We start from the raw sequence: 17,777 nt of genomic DNA on the forward strand, positions 1-17,777 counted from the left end.
TAACTTGCTTCCACCTTCCCTTACAGAGTGCAATTTGAAAATCTTTGCCACAGGTTGTACATTACATATTATTTTGTACTATAAGATTCAGGCTAAGAGGATACTCTAATGCTGGAACGATGCTGAATAAGATTAGATTACTTTTCATAAAATACCAGCCTTCAGGATTGTGTTGTATCCTAGGATTATTACTATGACCAATTCTCACTGTGCTATATAAAGAGAGGGAGAAAATATAGACAATATATACTGCCTACCATACAGTTACTATATTACCTAGATGCCACCTGCAGCAATCTTGCCCCTCTCAAGAATAATTAGATTATAGCTCCAGGCAATTCTATTATCTGTGGTTCAAAGTTCAAAGTTCTTCCCTAATTTTTGCTAATTTCTAGGCTTCATGCTTTTTGTGGTCTAGAATTTGCATCAAAAAGTTATGGGGCGCCTGGGTGGCTCAGCAGTTAATCTTTGCACTTTAGCTCAGGTCATGATCTCACAGTTCATGAGTTTGAGCCCTGCATCGGGCTCTGTGCTGATAGCTCAGGGCCTGCGGTCTGCTTTGGATTCTGGGTCTCCCTCTTTCTCTGCCCCTCCCTTGGTTGCTTATGTCTCTTTCTCAAGAATATATAAACATTAAAAAAAAAAGTTATGATTTACCCCACCTGAATTTTTTGTTAAGAAAAATTGTTCAAACTTTGGAAGCACGGCAGAGTGGGTAGCATAGCCTTTCAATGTCTTATTGGAATATTCTTTACAGGCCACCTCAGGATTTACTTAGTCATCAAGGCAGGCTTTGCCTTAAAGGGTCAGATAGTAAATATTTTAGACTTTGAGGCCATACGATCTCTGTCACACTGTTCAAGTTGGCTGTTGTAGCTTAAAAGTAACCATAGGAAATATTTAAAGCAATGGGTGTGGCTGTGTTCCAAAAACCAGGTGGCAAGCCCACAGGCCACAGTTTTGTCACCCCCTTTAAAGGGGGATGTATCTTTTTCGGCTTGCTATTTGCTCTGATTCGGAGCCCACACTATGACATTAATGTTAGCATCTGAAATTTTTTCCAGTAGGAATGCAAATGATTTCTATTCTAAAGTTATGCTTTTATCACCCGATAGGGCACTAACTAGTGTTGTACCTAACCTAACAATCTTATTCTAACGTTCTCTTTCACATGGCAGTAGATACCGGTTCCTCTGACGCTCCCTGAACCAGATTTCCATATTGCTGGTCCCCTCATTGACGAACTGAGTAAGTCATTAACATGTGTTTTATGAGAGTTGAAGATAACTTTTTGACAATAAAACTTTTACAACCTGAGCACAAAGTTCACTCTAGATCAGTGGTTTTCCATCTCCTCCCTCATAAGGTGATCTTCAACAGAGATCTAATAAGTGTCATCAGCACTCACTAAATATGGTGAGGAGTTGTTACAAGGTGGAGAATCACGGCAGAGTACGCAGCCTCTTACCATCTGCTCACGCTCCTTCTCTCCCTCTGCTTCCTTCTGTCTTTCTCATTTCCTTCTTCCTGGAAGGCTGACCTTTCCTCTCCACTCCCAGATATAAATTCTGTCTTTTCTACAGAGTAGCTCTGTTGAACGAAGGCCTTTAAACTAACGTGATCTTTCTTTATAGGGCTGTGGGCTCATAATGTTTTTCTCCTGCTATATAAGAAATTGCTTTTTGAAAGAAACTCTTGATTAGTTGGTATATTTTGCATTTGACTTTCATAATAAACTCTTTCATAATAGGTATTTGGGAGCTGAACACTTTTTTTTCTCCTGCAAACTTAATTATTCCGGCAGTGGTTGAAACAGCTTTTGTCTGGTTTTTTTTTTTTCTGTTCTAAAATTATCTTCAGTATTTTTTTGTTTGTATATCAGTTATATAATGACCCACTCAACCTTGTTTCCTTTCAAGCATCTCACCTGTATGATTTGCATGCAGTATGTTATTTAGTGAGAAGAAGGAGTAGTTACCGTTTCTGGAATCCTACTCATGGTGCACATGTGGGAGTGTTCACAAGCATTCCCTCTGCTCTAGTCAGTACCTTTCTTCAGATACAGTACCAGGTGGTTTTCTCCCCCAGACTCCCAATGACAATTCTTTTAAAAAATGTGATTCCAGGAACAAGTAATTTCTAAAATGGTATTTTTATGCCATAAGATGCTTGAAAGTCCTTAGTTGTGCCTGCTTGCATGAATACCTGTTGTCTAATGAAAACTTGTGGTGATATTCTATACTAAGGAGAAGATCTTAATAAGGACAAGTTCTTAGGCTATGAATTTATTTAGTTCAGCAGTAATTTCTACAGGACCTACTATGTGCCAAGCATAGTGTTAGAGACTGGAGTCAAAGCCAAAACAAAGAAGCAATGTTGATAGCTGGAAGTTATTTATTAAAGGTTTCTGGATATTGATTTGCTTTGTGAGAGTACTCTATTTTGATCATTTTTACCGACAGGATAGTTTTGTTATCTTCAGTTAAACTTGTGTTTCTCAGATATTCTTTTTAGTGTTTTTGATGGTAGAAAGGATGTGAAAAAACAACAACAAGGGTGGCTGGGTGGCTCAGTCGGTTAAGTGTCCGACTTTGGCTCAGGTCATGATCTCATGGTTTGTGACTTTGAGCTGATAGCTCAGAGCCTGGAGCCTGCTTCAGATTCTGTGTCTCCATCTCTCTCTGCCCCTCCCCCACTCATGGTCTGTCTGTCTGTCTCTCTCTCTTCAAAATAAATAAACATTAAAAAAATTTAAGAAACAACAACAGAAAAGACATGTGATCCAGATGTCAACTGTAGTCACCTTGTGTATGATATTATGTAAAATATAGGCTTCCCAATACTCTGTGGGAAGCTCAGCGCTTGGTGATGATTTCAACAAATTTCTAGAAGTTTACATTTTCAAACTCACCTTTGACTAAGTTCCTAGTCTCTCTGAATGTTCAATTTCGTGAACATTATGTCTTCCACAGTATTTTTCCTGCCAATTACAAATATGGAAACTGGCCTTTTATCCTCTCACAGGATATTTGTGTTTATAGTAAAAGTTACTGAAGGTTTTAGAGGGTTGGAGGGGGTTTACAGCTCAGAGGCATAGACAGCATAAAACTAAGTACTATTATCCTGTTCTTTCTTTTTCATTACATTTATTTATTTATTTATTTTTCTTACAAATAGTTTATTGCCAAGTTGGTTATCCTGTTCTTTAAAGTCTCGGTTAATCAGCTTCTTCTGTAGGCTCCAGCCACCTGCTGGTCTGCCCAGCTTCTTTACCTCTCTCTCTTTCTCCTCCTTCTTCCCCCTTCTTGTTCTACAGTCTCTCAAGTTTGCCTAATTTTCTCCAGCTGAGAGGACCGTTTCACTTTCCCTAGCCAATCCTTAATCTCAGGGTTTTATTTTTTATATGTTAGCAGGGTTTCAAAGTATTTGTTATATAAAGACAATCTATATTTTTTTCAAAAGAAGCTCCCTGGGGACAAAGGTTAAAATAATAGTCCTATTCTTCGCTTTTCATAAATCTTGATAAATTGTAATCTTGCTCTCATCTTTTCTTTCTTCTCACACCCCTAGTTCCTTGGTATTTGCAAGGTTGCAACCTGTGGAACTTAGAATGTCAAGTGTAAGCCAGTAGAGCATGGTGGAAACCAGGGAAGAGACAAAGGAGAGACTATGAATATTTTTAGTACTTCAGTTGCTAAAACAGACAATGCTCTGTATGATTTTTGGTATAGGTTACCATGTAGATCATTGGCAAGCAAAATTATAATTCCAGCCCAAAAGTTCAGTCAAAGGAAGATGACTATGTGCGATTGTAGCTCCGAACAAAAGATTCTAAGATTACGAATTAAAACATAGCAATACAAACTACCTCACGTCACCCTTTCCCCTTCCAAAAAAGGACTGACTAAATTAATCTCTTCCCGTCCTACGTGCTTCCTTATTTGTAAGAACAAGAACATGAAGAGATGAATGGATTTTCACAAAGTAGGATTTATTTTTACTATGTAAGCATTAATTTAAACATGTGTGGGACGACTGTGCTACATAAATCTCCAGAAGGTTAATTCATAGGATACTAAAGTTTTAACACGTGTGAGAATGTTCATATAGTTATTAATTTACTAAAAAGAGTGATACCAAGACCAATTTTACCTATTAGATTTAAATTTAACAATCATTTTTCCTCTTCAACACGTTTGCCAAAAAAATCTGAAAACACAGGTAGCGACAAACCTTAGGATTTAATATATGGTGAATCTGCTGGTGATAAATTCCCTCAGTTTTGTCTGTCTGAAAATGTCTTTATTACTTATTTAATTTTTAAAAAGCAGCTTTATTGAGATACAGGTGACATACAGTAAACAGCAAATATTTGAAGTATACAATTTGGTGAGTTTTGCCATATGTACATAGCTGTGAAACTATCACAATAAAAGTAGTGGATACATTGATAGACCCCCCCCCCAACTTTCCTCCTGCCCCTTGGTAGTCCCTCTCTCCACCCTCCTCCACCCCCAAGCACTGATCTGTTTGTTACTATAGAATAATTTGCATGAAAGGTCTGTATTTTACTTTCATTTTTGAGTGCCATTTTTGCTGTGTGTAGAATTCTAGATTTTGAGTTATTTCTTTTTAGAAGTTTAAAAAAAACTCTCAATTGCCTCCTGGTTTCTATTGAGAGGTCATCTCTCAGTGTAATTATGGCTCTGTAAGTTTTTTTTCCTTTTTCTTTTCAGCTTTATTGAAGTGTAACTGACAAAGATTATATATATTTAAGGTATATTACCTGATGTTTTGATATATATACGTTTCAAAATGATCACCACAATCAAATCTCTCACTTTATAATATCAACATTTTTTGTGTATGTGTCATGAGAACACTTAAAATTTATTTATTTATTATTAAAAATTTTTAAAAATGTTTCTTTATTTTTGAGAAAGAGAAAGACAGAGTGCAAGCCAGAGAAGACCAGAGAGAGAGGGAGACACAGAATCTGAAGCAGGGTCCATGCTTTGACCTGTCAGCCCAGAGCCCGATGCAGGGCTCGAACCCATGAGCTGTGAGATCATGACCTGAGCCAAAACTGGACGCTTAACTGACTGGGCACCCCAAGAACACTTAAGATTTAATCTCACCGAACATCAAGTATACAATATAGTGTTGTTAAATATAGTCACCTTGCTCTACATCGGATGTCTAGAACTTTTTCATCTTGCATAACTGAAACTTTATCCTTTGACCAATATCCTCTCATTTCATCCACTCTCCCAAACCCTGGAAACCACAATTTTCCTCTGTGCTTCCATGAATTTGGCTCTTTTAGATTCTGAATATAAGTGAGATTCTGCAGTGTTTGTCTTTCTCCTTCTGGCTTATTTTACTTAGCATAGTAACCTCAAGATCCATCCATATTATTGCAAATGACATCATTTATTTCCTTTTTTAAGGCTGAATAATACTCCGTCGTGTATATATGTATGTATATATGTATCATCTCTATCTATCTATCTAACTTTTTCCTTTATCTATTCATCTGCCAACAGACATTTAGGTTGTTTCCATATCTTGTCTACTATTACTAATGTTATAGTGAATACGGTGATGCAGATATCTCTTTGTAATGATGATTTTGTTTTTAGGGAGCTATATACCAGAAGTGGGGTTGCTGGATCACAGGGAATTCTATTTTTAATTTTTTGAGGAAACTCCATAGTATTTTGCATAATGACTGTACCAATTTATGTTCTCCAGAATATACAAGAATTCCCTTTTCTCCATATCCTTAGCAACATTTATTATCACTTGTCTTTATGACAATAGCCATTCTTACAGGTATGAAGTGATAACTCATAGTTTTGACTTCCATTTCTTTGATGATAAATGATATTGAGCACCTTTTCATTTATCTGTTGGTCTTCTACATGTCTTCTTTTGAGACATGTCTCTTCAGATCTTTTTCCCATTTAAAAATTGGATTGGGGTGCCTGCGTAGCTCAATTGGTTAAGTGGCTGACTTTGGCTCAGGTTATGATCTCCCTGTTCTTTGAGCCCTGCATTAGGCTCTGTGCTGACAGCTCAGAGCCTGGAGCCTGCTTCAGATTCTGTGTCTCCCTCTCTTTTTGCCCCTCCCCTGCTTGTGTTTTTTCTCTCTCTGTCTCTCAAAAAAATGATTAAAAACATTAAAATTTTTTAAAAAATTGGATTATTCATTTGCTATTGAGTTGGTTGAATTCCTTATATATTTTGAATATTAACTCCTTATTAGATGTATGGTTTGCAAGTATTTTCTTTCATTTCATAGGCTGCCTTTTCACTGTTGATTGTTTCCTTTGCTGTGAAGAAACTTTTTAGTTTGATGCAATCCCATTTGTCTAATTTTGCTTTTGTGGCTTGCACTTTTGGGGTCATATAAAAAAAATCATTGCCCAGGCCAATCTCAAGAAGCTTTTTCCTTATGTTGTCTTTTAGTAGTTTTACTCTTTCAGGTCTTACATTTAAGTCTTTAATCCATTTCAAGTTGATTGTTGTATTTGCTTTGAGATAAGGGTAAGTTTTATGCTTCTTTATGTGGGTATTTAGATTTCCCAACACCATTTATTGAAGAGACTATTCTTTCCTCCTTGTGTGTTTTTGGCACTCTTGTTAAAGATCAAGGATTTATCTCTGGGCAATGATTTATTTTTGGGCTTTCTATTCTGTTCTGTTGGCTTATGCTATGGTCTGAATGTTTGTGTCCCCCCCCACCCCCCATTCTCCCAATTTATATGTTGAAACAGTAACTCCAAAAATAATATTGGGAGGTAGCTGTTTTGGAAGGTGCTAAAGTCATAATGGTGGAGACCTCCTGAAGGAATTAGCCTGTTTTATAAAACAGGCTCCAGAGAGATTTCTATCTTGTCAGCCATGTGGGGAAAGAGTGAGAAGGCACTGGCTATGAACAAGAAAGAGGGCCTTCTCCAAAATATGACCACGCTAATGCCTTGATCTTGGACTTCCCAACCTCCAAAACTGTGGGTAATACATTTCTGTTGTTTCTAAGCTACCCAGTCTGTGGTATTCGGTTATACTAGCCTGAATAAACTAAGATGGTTCTATGTCTTTTTATGCCAGTACCATACTGTTTGGATTGCTGTAGCTTTGTAATATTTTGAAATCAGGAAGTGTGATGCCTCCAATTTTGTTCTTGCTCAAGATTGCTGTTTGGAGTCATTTGAATTTAGGATTTAAAAAAATTCTGTAAAGAATTCCATCAGAAAAAAAATGACATTGGGTTTTGATAGGGATTGCATTTAATCTGTAGATCACTTTGGGTAGTATGGACATCTTAACAATATTAATTCTTCCAATTCAAGCACATGGGAAGTCTTTCCATTTATCTGTGTCTTCTTTAATTTTCTTTGCTAATATTTAATAATTTTTGGTGTATACATTTTCTTACTTTTTGTAATATATTTATACTTTGAAAATAGCTTAATGAACAAGGCTAATACTCCTGTAACTATGAACCAGTTCAAGAAATAGAACTTCAGGGGTGCCTGGGTGGCTGAGTTGTTTAAGCATCCAACTTTGGCTCAGGTCATGATCTCGTATGGTTGGTAAGCCTGATCTCTGAGCCCTGCATCTGGCTGTGTATTGACAGCTCAGAGCCTGGAGTCTGCTTCAGATTCTGTCTCCCTCTCTCTCTGCCCCTTTCCTGCTCGTGCTCTGTTTCTCTCTCTCTCTCTCTCTCAAACAAACAAACATTAAAAACATTCTTTTCTAAGAAATAAAACTTCACCAGGCACCTCAGAAACAAGGCTGACATATGCTTGTTTCGGCAGCACATATACTAAAATTGGAACAATACAGAGAAGTTTAACATGGCTCCTGCAAAAGGATGGCATGCAAATTCATCAAGTGTTCCATTAAAAAAAAGAAGAAAGAAAGGAAGAAAGAAAGAAAAGAAGGAAACAAGTTGACATATTCATTAGGTCCAGTAGGCAAAGTGTCCAGACCCATAATTGGATTAGGAGGTCAAGAAAATATTTTAATTTCTTTTAAAAAATATTTCTAATTAATTAATTAATTAATTTTTACAAATAGTTTATTGTCAAGTTGCTTTCCATATAACACCCAGNATTGTTATTATTTTTTAATATTTATTTTATTTTTGAGAGAGAGCAAGCAGGGAAGGAGCAAAGAGAGAGAGAGGAGGCAGAGAGTCTGAAGCAAACTCTGAGCTGTCATTGCAAAACATGATGTGGAACTCATGACCACAAGATCATGACCTGAGGCAAAGTTGGATGCTCAACTGACTGAGACACCCAGGTACTCCATCTTTTAAAATATTTTGATTTATTTTAGGGGCTCATGAAAATGCTTTGATTTGTTTTAAGAAAAAAGGAAATATTTTGATATACAATATTAATATATGAATATATTCACCTTTATACCAACATAGTCATAAATCATAACTTCTAAAAGTTTTTATAGAGGGAGTAAACCAAGAAGGCAAAAGTACCTCAGGCCCACTAACATCGTACTGTGGTCCTGCTCACAAGCATCCTAATCACGACTATCTCTTTACCCTCCAAAGTAATCACTACCCTAATTTTTATTGTAATCACTCATTGCATGTCTTTATAGATTTTTCACCCCAGTGTGCATTCCTAAATATACTGGTTTTATCTTGCATATAAAATCTTGTTATGAATTTAATTCCTTTACTTTAGTGGATATTCTTCCATCTCTTCTTTTACCTTAAAATTAACCTGTTGAAAAACTGAGTCCTGTGATCTGTAGTTTTCTACTTTCTGGTTCTTGCTGATTGTATACTTAAGAGGCAGTTCAGTTTTCCTCTGTCCTCTGTATTTTCTGTAAATGGTCAACTGGATCCAGAGGTTTGATCATATTCAAATTTAATCCCTGTGGCAATATTATATAGGTGGTGTGGTGTTCCTTCAGGAAGCACCTCCTGTCAGGTTGCCTTTCCTTTTGTCATGTTAGAAACTGGTAGTGCTCAGTTCTACCAAGTTCTCTGTTAATGTTTCTCTGGTTATTTTGGTTTTCTGAAGCTCATTATCCATAAATTCCTCAGGAAGGACTCATGGGCATACTGTTCTCTTAGTTCCTGATGTTAACATTTTATTTGTGTCCTTTATACTTAAAAATCCATTTGTTTAGATATAAAATTCTTAGTCCACATTCCTGAAATGTTGTGATGGTTAATTGTATGTGTCAACTTGGCTGGACCATGATGCCCAGATATATTGTCAAATATTATTCTGGATGTTTCTGTGAGAGTATTTTTGGATTAGATTAGCATTTAGATAAGTGGACTTCGAGTAAAGCACATTCTCTCCATAATGTAGATTGGCCTCATCCAATCAGTTGAAGACCCGAATAAGAAAAAAAACCTGACTTCTTCCAAGCAAGAGGGAATTCTTCAGCACTTGGATTGCAGTGTTGGCTCTTCTCTAGTCTCTAGCCTGCTGGTCTACCCAGCAGAGTTTGGAGTTGCCAGCCTCCATAGTTGCATGGACCAACTCCTTAAAATAAGCTCTCTTTCTCTCTATGCACATCTACAGAATTCTGACAAATACAAGTATGTTAAATATGTTACTTCAATTTATTTTTGGAATGGAGTTTGATGTTGAAATGTCGGATGAAAATCTTATTTTCTCTCCCTTGCAAGTCATTTTCTCCTTTTTTTTTCTTTTTTAGATCTCCGAAGGAATTTCTTTTCTTTAAGTTTAAGGCTCAAATTGTACATGTTTTGCTAGATTTATACCTACGTATTTAATTTTTTGGAGTTATTGTAAATGGTATTCATTTTAAATTTTGTTTTCTAATTATAAATTGCTAATATATAGAAATATGGCTAATTTTAATTTGTTGACCTTGTATGCTATAATCTTACAAAACTTTTTAGTTGTAGAGGGTATTTTTGGGGGCATATTCTTTGGTATATTCTACACAGACAATCATGGTGTTTGTGAATAGAGGCAGTTTTATTTCTTCTTTTTAAGTTTCTATGACCTTTATTTATTTTTCCTTTTTTCCACTAGCTAGAACTTCTATAATGTTGAATAGGAGTGATGAGATTGGATATCCTTGCCTTACTCCCAATCTTAAGGGAAAGTATTCAGTCTTTTAACATTAAATATGATGTTAACAGTAGCTTTTGTTGTTGTTGTTTTGTTTTCGTAGATGCCCATTTTCAGGTTGAGGATGTTTTTTTCTGTATCCTAGTTTGCCCAATTTTTATCATAAATGGATGTTGAGATTTTGGCAAATGCTTTTGCTGCATTGATGTGATCATACAGTTTTCTTTATATTGTTAATATGGTGAATAACAATGATTGATTTTCAAATATTGAGCCATCTATGCATTCCTTTGATAGACTAAATGGTTTTGGTGTATGATTTTTTTTAATTGCAACGCTAAATTTATTAATTTTTAAATATTTTTATGTCTCTGTTCACGAGAGATCTTGTTGCATGGATTTTTTTGTGTACTCTGTCTAATTTTGGTATCAAGTGTTTTAATTTACTTTTATTTTATTAGAAAATACAGCATAATAATCATGTCAGTTACTCATTTAAAAAATCTACAATAGATTTCCATTGTATAGTACAGTAAGTCTATAATACCTTTGATAGCATTCTACCTTACATTACATTTTATAATGTATATGTCTTACTTTGTAAACTCTCCTCTTCCTATCTCTTGCTGTATCCTTTCTCCTACTGCAATTTCCAACCATGTGGTATCACTGATACCCAGCTTGCAGTTCTCCAAACATGCCATGTTGTCATAGTCTTAGTTTTTTCATTAACCATTTTCCTAATACCAGGAATATCCTATTCCAAATTTATATATCTAACAATTTCTATTTATTTTCTGGGCTGAGTGAATATCACCTTTTTATGAAGAATTTCCTAAAACTCCAAATATTGTTGACTACTTCTCCCTCATGCCTCTACTCTACTCTATATCAATGCCTATTAGCATTTATTTACAGCTCCCTCCCTCCTGGCCCCCAGTGGTTAGTGAGTACTTTGAGGGTAGGGATTACTCTTTATTTTCCTAGTACTTAACAAAGCCTGGTGCATAAGCGGTGCCCACTATTTATTTGCTGATTGGATGAAAGAATAAATGCCTTATAACTCCCAGTGTCCTCTAAGCTCACTGAGAGCATGTATTATGCTTTTATATTCTTTGCTTACTGAGAAACTTTGTAAATAATATACATTTTTTGGTTGTTGCTAACAATTTTAATCTTTAGTGATTCTAATTTACATTATGGTCTCTAACTTCAACATTTTCAATATATAATTTTTCAATATATATATTTCAATATATACTTATGAATGTAAGTTTAAGAGAGTAAATCTAGTTTATGATGATTTCAGAACTCTGGTTTCTAGACTAAGATCCTTAAACTCTAATGGATTCAAATGTAATTATGGTTATCAGTGAATTATTTTATCTATTTTTTAAAAAAGTACTAGAACTATATATTAAATCCACAAAGTTGTCCAGATTAATTGAAATATTAGATTCTCCACTTTTGACCATAATTTTGTTGTATAGTAAATCAGAAACTCAGGATAATAGCTATGATCACTGACTAAATAAATCATATTTAGTAATTACAACTTGGAACACAAAATTTTTTCAAAACATGGTATGCATGAGAGGGCTATGTAAGAGGTTATTAGCAATGGAAAAATATTTTTATGAATAAATTTTTGTTACATTTTCTATTCTTAGGATCATTTTTTCTTATTTGTTTTGAAAGTTTAGTATTGGGAAATGTTTCAGTAATTGGGGATTATGCTGGGTTTCCAGTGAATCATTTGAGATTATATGCTTAAATTGCCCAGGATAGACCAAGTTTACCAGTTAAGTTTCTTGAAAATATACAAACTTTTCCTGTAACTTTATGGTGAGTTGGTATGTTTTCTGTGAATTGCTTTGACTTTCTGGTGAGCTCTAATGTATGACTTTCATCCTTCAGTAGCTCAAATTACAAGGATGAGTCAGTGGTGTTTCCCCCCAAGAAACCTCTACCTTGTCTCTGAAAAAGACCAAAGGGATGGATATTCTGGTCGTTTCTCAGAAGCTCATTTAAATTCGTACTCTAGTTTTGTTTTAGGCTGATATGAAAAAATTTGTGTGTGCAGTTTTAGGTAAACCTAAATTAGCAAATAAATTGAATAATGATCATTTTGATACATGTAAGTGGAGAATGCAGATTATAAATAAATAGAAAATTTGAAAATATGGCTTTAAAAATGCAATGACTTTTATGCAAAAGACCAAGCAATCTTTGCCCCATAAAGCCAATTTCCTTCCCAGAGCATTTCATTGACTAGGCCTGTCATATAAGGTCATCATGAATGGTGCATCCTAGAAGTTGAACATTGTACAACCTGCAAAATTGTATGTGAGAACCCTGCTCTACTTTTTTTGGACCTCTAGTCTCCTGAAGACTTCTTGCTCATTTTCTAGATTATTTTCTTTGTGAAAACTTAGGCAATTGTTTATTATAATCTCGATAAGTAAAATTATACTTTATATGAACATGGTTAGCATATAGAGAGGAAGGACTCCTTTTCTTTAGGAAATATTCTCTCCCATCTGCCTCCAAGATTACAGCCATTGCTGCCACCTATTAGCACAATGTAATTCTACCTCCTGACTCAATTAATTAGTCTAGGAGATGGAATCTGGCCCAAATCGACCAATAAGAGCACTCTCTTTGAGTGGCTGACAATTCTAGTGGCCTTGTTTTCTGCTATATTGACCAAGAAAAGCAGAAAAAGTGAGTCTAGAGAGTTGGCAGGTGATAAAGACAGAAAATGTAGATCAATCACAGATTAGATGGGGCACGTAGGAGGCTTGGTCAGTTAACTGCCCCACATTTGGTTTTGGCTCAGGTTATGATCTTGTGGTCATAAGATTGAGTCGTCCTGTGCCAGACTCTGCACTGAGCATGGAACATGGAGCCTTTTTAATTTCTCTCTCCCTCTCTCTCTCTCCCCTGTCTCCCTCTCTCTGCTCTTCTCTTGCTTATGTGCTTGTGCACATTTTCCTTCTCTTTCAAATAAAAAACATGTTTAAAAAAAGTGTCTTTAAAAAAATTACAGATTATAGAGATGGAGAGAGACAACGGAGAGTGTTCAGAATCTCTGGTTGCAGGTGCTTCTTTATAATTTTTAAAAAATGTTTATTTATTTTTGAGACAGAGCGAGAGCAAGTGAAGGAGGGGCAAAGAGAGAAGAGGACAGAAGATCTGAAGTGGGCTCTGCACTGACAGCAGAGAGCCTGATGTGGTGCTTGAACTCACAAACTTTGGGGTCATGACCTGAGCTGAAGTCAAGAGCCCGATACTTAACTGACTGAGCCACCCAGGTGCCCCTGTGCTTCTTGAAGCTTGGTGCATTTCTCTTTTTGAAGTTTTGTGGGACATCTCAGAAACAGTATAATAAACCACCATTTCTACTTATTTGAGAGGAATTCTGCTGTACTGTGTTTCTATTCAAGCATGAGGGGTTACCTCCAAGGCCTCATGCTTTAGAAGGCTTCCCTGCATCTATGTCTCCCTCAATGGGGCAAAGAATCTGCTGAGTTAATGGGATATGCTCATGAAAAGCCATGCGTTGTCTTCTGGATGATGCATTGGGTACGTGAGATCCAGGGATTTCTGCCCCCAAAAGTCCCAAACCTACCGCCAGGACCTCTGTTGGCTTCTTCCTGGTCCATTTCTTTGTAGGCAGCTCCCACAGCTAGTGTACCTTCCCTAGTTCCCTAGTTCCCTAGGGGTAGCTACAGCATAGCTCTTTATGGTGGGATGTGAACTGAGTTTGGACTTGCAGTTTTGGGCATTTCATTTGTGTGTGTGCAACAAACTCCTTTTCAAGCATGAGGCAGGAATAAAGGACTCATGCCACTAGCCTTGCCCAAGGGCTGGGGCCTACTATTTTTATGTACTGAACTCCTAAAAGTCTGGGAACCTCATCTTCCAGGACCTTATGAAGGTAAGTTTATTAGTATAGAAGGATAGGACACATTTTATATAGCAATTAGTTAGCTTGATCAGACATTTTAAATATTTAGACACCTTTGTATGTGGGCTTTCATTTCTACTCTGATTCCAGGCTCTGCAATGGTTAGAGCTGGGCCTCACCAAACAAGCCAATATAATGAAAATACAGTCTTATAGTAGTTAAATTAGGGTTAATGATATACAGCACAGAAGAATTTCTAATAAGATTCTTCTGATAGCACAGACTACTGAAAAGATCACTGATTTAGAACTCATATTGATATCTATTGCTACATAACAAACTACCCTAAATTGGCAGCCTAAAATAATAAACATTTATTATTTCAAACTTTCCATGAATCAAGAATCTAGGAGCGGCTTAACTTAATAGTTCTAGTTGAGAGTTTTTTTTTTTTTTTTTAAATGAGATTACAGTCAAGACATTCACGGCAATTTAGCTGCAGTTATGTTGGGCTCAACTGGAGTTGAAAGATCCACTTCCAAGCTTATTCATGTGTTGTTGATTGGCCTTGGTTCCTTGCCACATGGGCCTCTCCATAGGTTGTTTGGGTGACCTCAGCAGATGACAACTGGCTTCCTCCAGAGTGAATGATGAGAGAGAGAGAAAGAGACAGAGGCAGAGACAGAGATAGAGACATGTTATTTTATAACCTAATCTCAGGAGAGATATACCATCATATCTGCTATATTATGAGGGAAATGCAGACCAACTCTGGTACAGTGTGGGAGAGGACCACACAAGAGTATGAATGTCAGAGATGGGGGTCCTGGGGGATCATCCTGGGGGTCAGCTACTCCAGAACTCCTTACTCCATCTCTCTGGCACACTAACGTTCTTTTGGTTTTTGAACCTGGCCAATTCTGTCTCACCTTTGTAATCATGAGCTCTCCATGGTGGGTTTTTCCCGTTGATCTTCCTTGACTGAGCCTTTGATCAGCTTAAGTGCTACCATTCAAGAAAGGACTTCACTGATCACTCAATATTTAATAATTATCTAGTCATTCTCTGTTCTATCACTTTGTTTTAATTCTAGGTGTTTGACGCATACATATATGTTGAATGAAGGAATCTTAGTAATTATATGAACTTGGGGAAAAGATACACTCTCTAAACCCCAGTTGCTTGATCTGTGTTTAATGATCTCTACCCCCACCTACTATACAGGCTTTTGTGAGAACCAAATAAACTAGAGTTTTCTATAACAGTTGATGAGATTATTATTGTTGGTTAACTCCCTCGCCTCCCTCTCCCCCTGTAACAGAAGGATTTCCCAGGAATGTATTTTCTCATTTTACCTTTCAGGTTCCCTTTATCTACCTGCATTGTAGGACTGCGTTGTTCATCTTTTCCTTTATACATTCGCTAGCCTCATTTACTGCCCTGTAAATGTCTCAGAGGACTTATTTTGAATTAAAGTTATGATTTCACATGTGAAAAGTATTCAGTTGGGAGCAAGTTTAGTAAGGTTTATTCAAATGTAAAATGACATTGTGCTTTTGGATCATAACTAATCGTAGCATCCCATTGAACATGGGAGGTAGTATGTACCTTTTAGAAGCCAGTTATGCGCAAAAGGACAAATGCCCAAGAATCAAAGCAAACTTTTAATAATGCCCAATTGGAGTTCTGGTCATGTTTGAGCCATTCAGAGTGTAATCAGTAAAACCCCCTTGAGTCAATAATTGCCTTCTCCTCAAATCATTGCAGGTATCTATTATGCTGCACATTATCCACATAGAAATGAACATATGGTTATTGAACACATAACAAAACAGACTCTGCTGGAGAATGTTTCCTTTAGGATGCCTTAAAGCATTCTTGAGCAGAATATTATGTAGGCTGCTTACCATCCCTTCTGTTCCTGGGGTCATAGGAGGGAAGTTCCCAGTCCTTTGTATTAATGACAGTAGATGAGCACACTGTAAGAAGTTGGAAAACTCAGAATGCCTTTATTTATTTAGAGAAAACCATAATTATCTTCCATGATGAAAGCAGAGCAATAGATGGAGTTTCTTAAAAGTTGGGAAAATATTTTTTCTCTCTTGTGTAGCATATCAGGGAACTTGAATATTAGGGGGAAGCTTTCTCCAGAGTGGATCAACCCCTGATCTGCAGTTTGTTGCTGTCTTTATGTAACAACAAAAAAAGACATTTGATATGTTAAAAAAAAAAAGGAGTGGGGAAGAGTTTGAAAAAGACCAGTAGAACAAAACCTGTATCAACTTGAACCTGGCTAATTTCTGCTCTGAATGAACTGGATTTTACACTCAACTTTAGGAGAAACAAACAAATCAAATGCATATTTAATAAGTCACCTTATTAGAATCAATAATTTAGGTGATTATAACATATTATATTTTAACAGCTGTGTTTGAAGTGACAAGATTTTCAGGTTAACCAGAATGCCCATTTTTTACACATTCAGTAAAATTGGGGTATAAATATAACAAACAATCTGATTTACATGCACAATTTATAAACACATTCACGAATGCACATATATATCTGTGTGTATGTATAAGATGATATTAAGGGCACCTGGGTGGCTCAACCGCTTAAGCATCCAACTTTGGCTCAGGTCATGATCTCACGGTTCATGGCTTCAAGCCCCGTGTCAGGCTCTGTGGTGACAGCGAGCTCAGAGCCTGGAGCCTGCTTCAGATTCTGTATCTCCCTCTCTTTCTGACCCTCCCTTGTTCATGCTGTCTCTCTCTCTCTCTCTCAGAAATAAATAAAACATCAAAAAAAATTTTTTTAAATGATATTAAAATAGGAGTTTCAACAAAGACTCTGAGTTGATAGATACCAGATATTGAAGGGACTGGTGAAACAAATAAACCAATTAAATGGAGACTAATAAAGAACTTCATTAAAGAATAATAAAGCATCTGATGAGACCTATAATCCTATTGGACTTACAAAATAGGCTGAAAATCAGATGGATAATTCTTAAATCCTTTATACCTTGAGGACATAAAAAATCCAGGGGAGTAGAAATTGAAAGTAGATTTATGAAGAGAGTATTTGGGGAGAACTGTTGATGTGCTAAGTTCCTCCTCTTTCCCCTAGAATAGGGTGAGGGGGGTACCCGCCCCTCACCTTGAACTTGGTGAGAGAGGTTTCAGTGGGGCCACCTGGAAAGTATGATACGTGTACCCTGCCATCGGGGTCCATGGTAGACTGGTGTATGACCTCCACCCAAGAAATGAAAATAGGAGATAACTGGGAGTTGAGCCAAGGGAAGGTGGCTCCTTTGGCTGCTCTCAGTCCCGGAGCTGGTGGGTAGCAGATCCAGGTGTGTTTCTGGTGAACCGAAGGTGGGCCATGTGTGAGAGGGACAGAGAAACATACACATAGATCAAGCCTTGGTGTGGTTTATTCTTAGACTCTGCCCTAGAGCGAGGAACCGTCAGACCGGCAGAGAGAAGCTGCAGGTACAGCTACGAAGGAAATCATGACCGTCAGGAAGAGAGATGGATTTACTGACATAGGGAGCTGCAGATGAGACAGTCGCAGCAGTAGAGGTGGAAGGGGGACCACCTGCAGATTTCTGGAGGCCTGAGAAACCCAAAGTCGGCTTATGACAATAAACAAGAGATATTCTCCCTTCTCCTGATGCAATTGGCTTGAGGGATCAGAACGTGCAGTTTAGGAGTGTGAATAGGAATGCCAGGTGGGAGTCAGTTACACTCTCACCCCATGTACAGTTGTCCTATCTG

At 36.9% G+C, this 17,777-nt stretch overlaps 1 non-coding gene across 1 annotated transcript; it reads left to right on the top strand.

Moving 5' to 3' along the window:
• The first annotated feature begins 7,807 nt into the window (after positions 1-7,807).
• LOC144240475 (U6 spliceosomal RNA) lies at positions 7,808-7,914 on the top strand. Its single transcript, XR_013337739.1, has one exon. It is a non-coding gene; the product is annotated as a U6 spliceosomal RNA (small nuclear RNA).
• Positions 7,915-17,777: the final 9,863 nt, after the last annotated feature.

The sequence above is a fragment of the Crocuta crocuta genome, unplaced genomic scaffold, assembly GCF_008692635.1.
Source record: "Crocuta crocuta isolate KB4526 unplaced genomic scaffold, BGI_CrCroc_1.0 scaffold237, whole genome shotgun sequence".
NCBI lineage: Eukaryota > Metazoa > Chordata > Mammalia > Carnivora > Hyaenidae > Crocuta > Crocuta crocuta.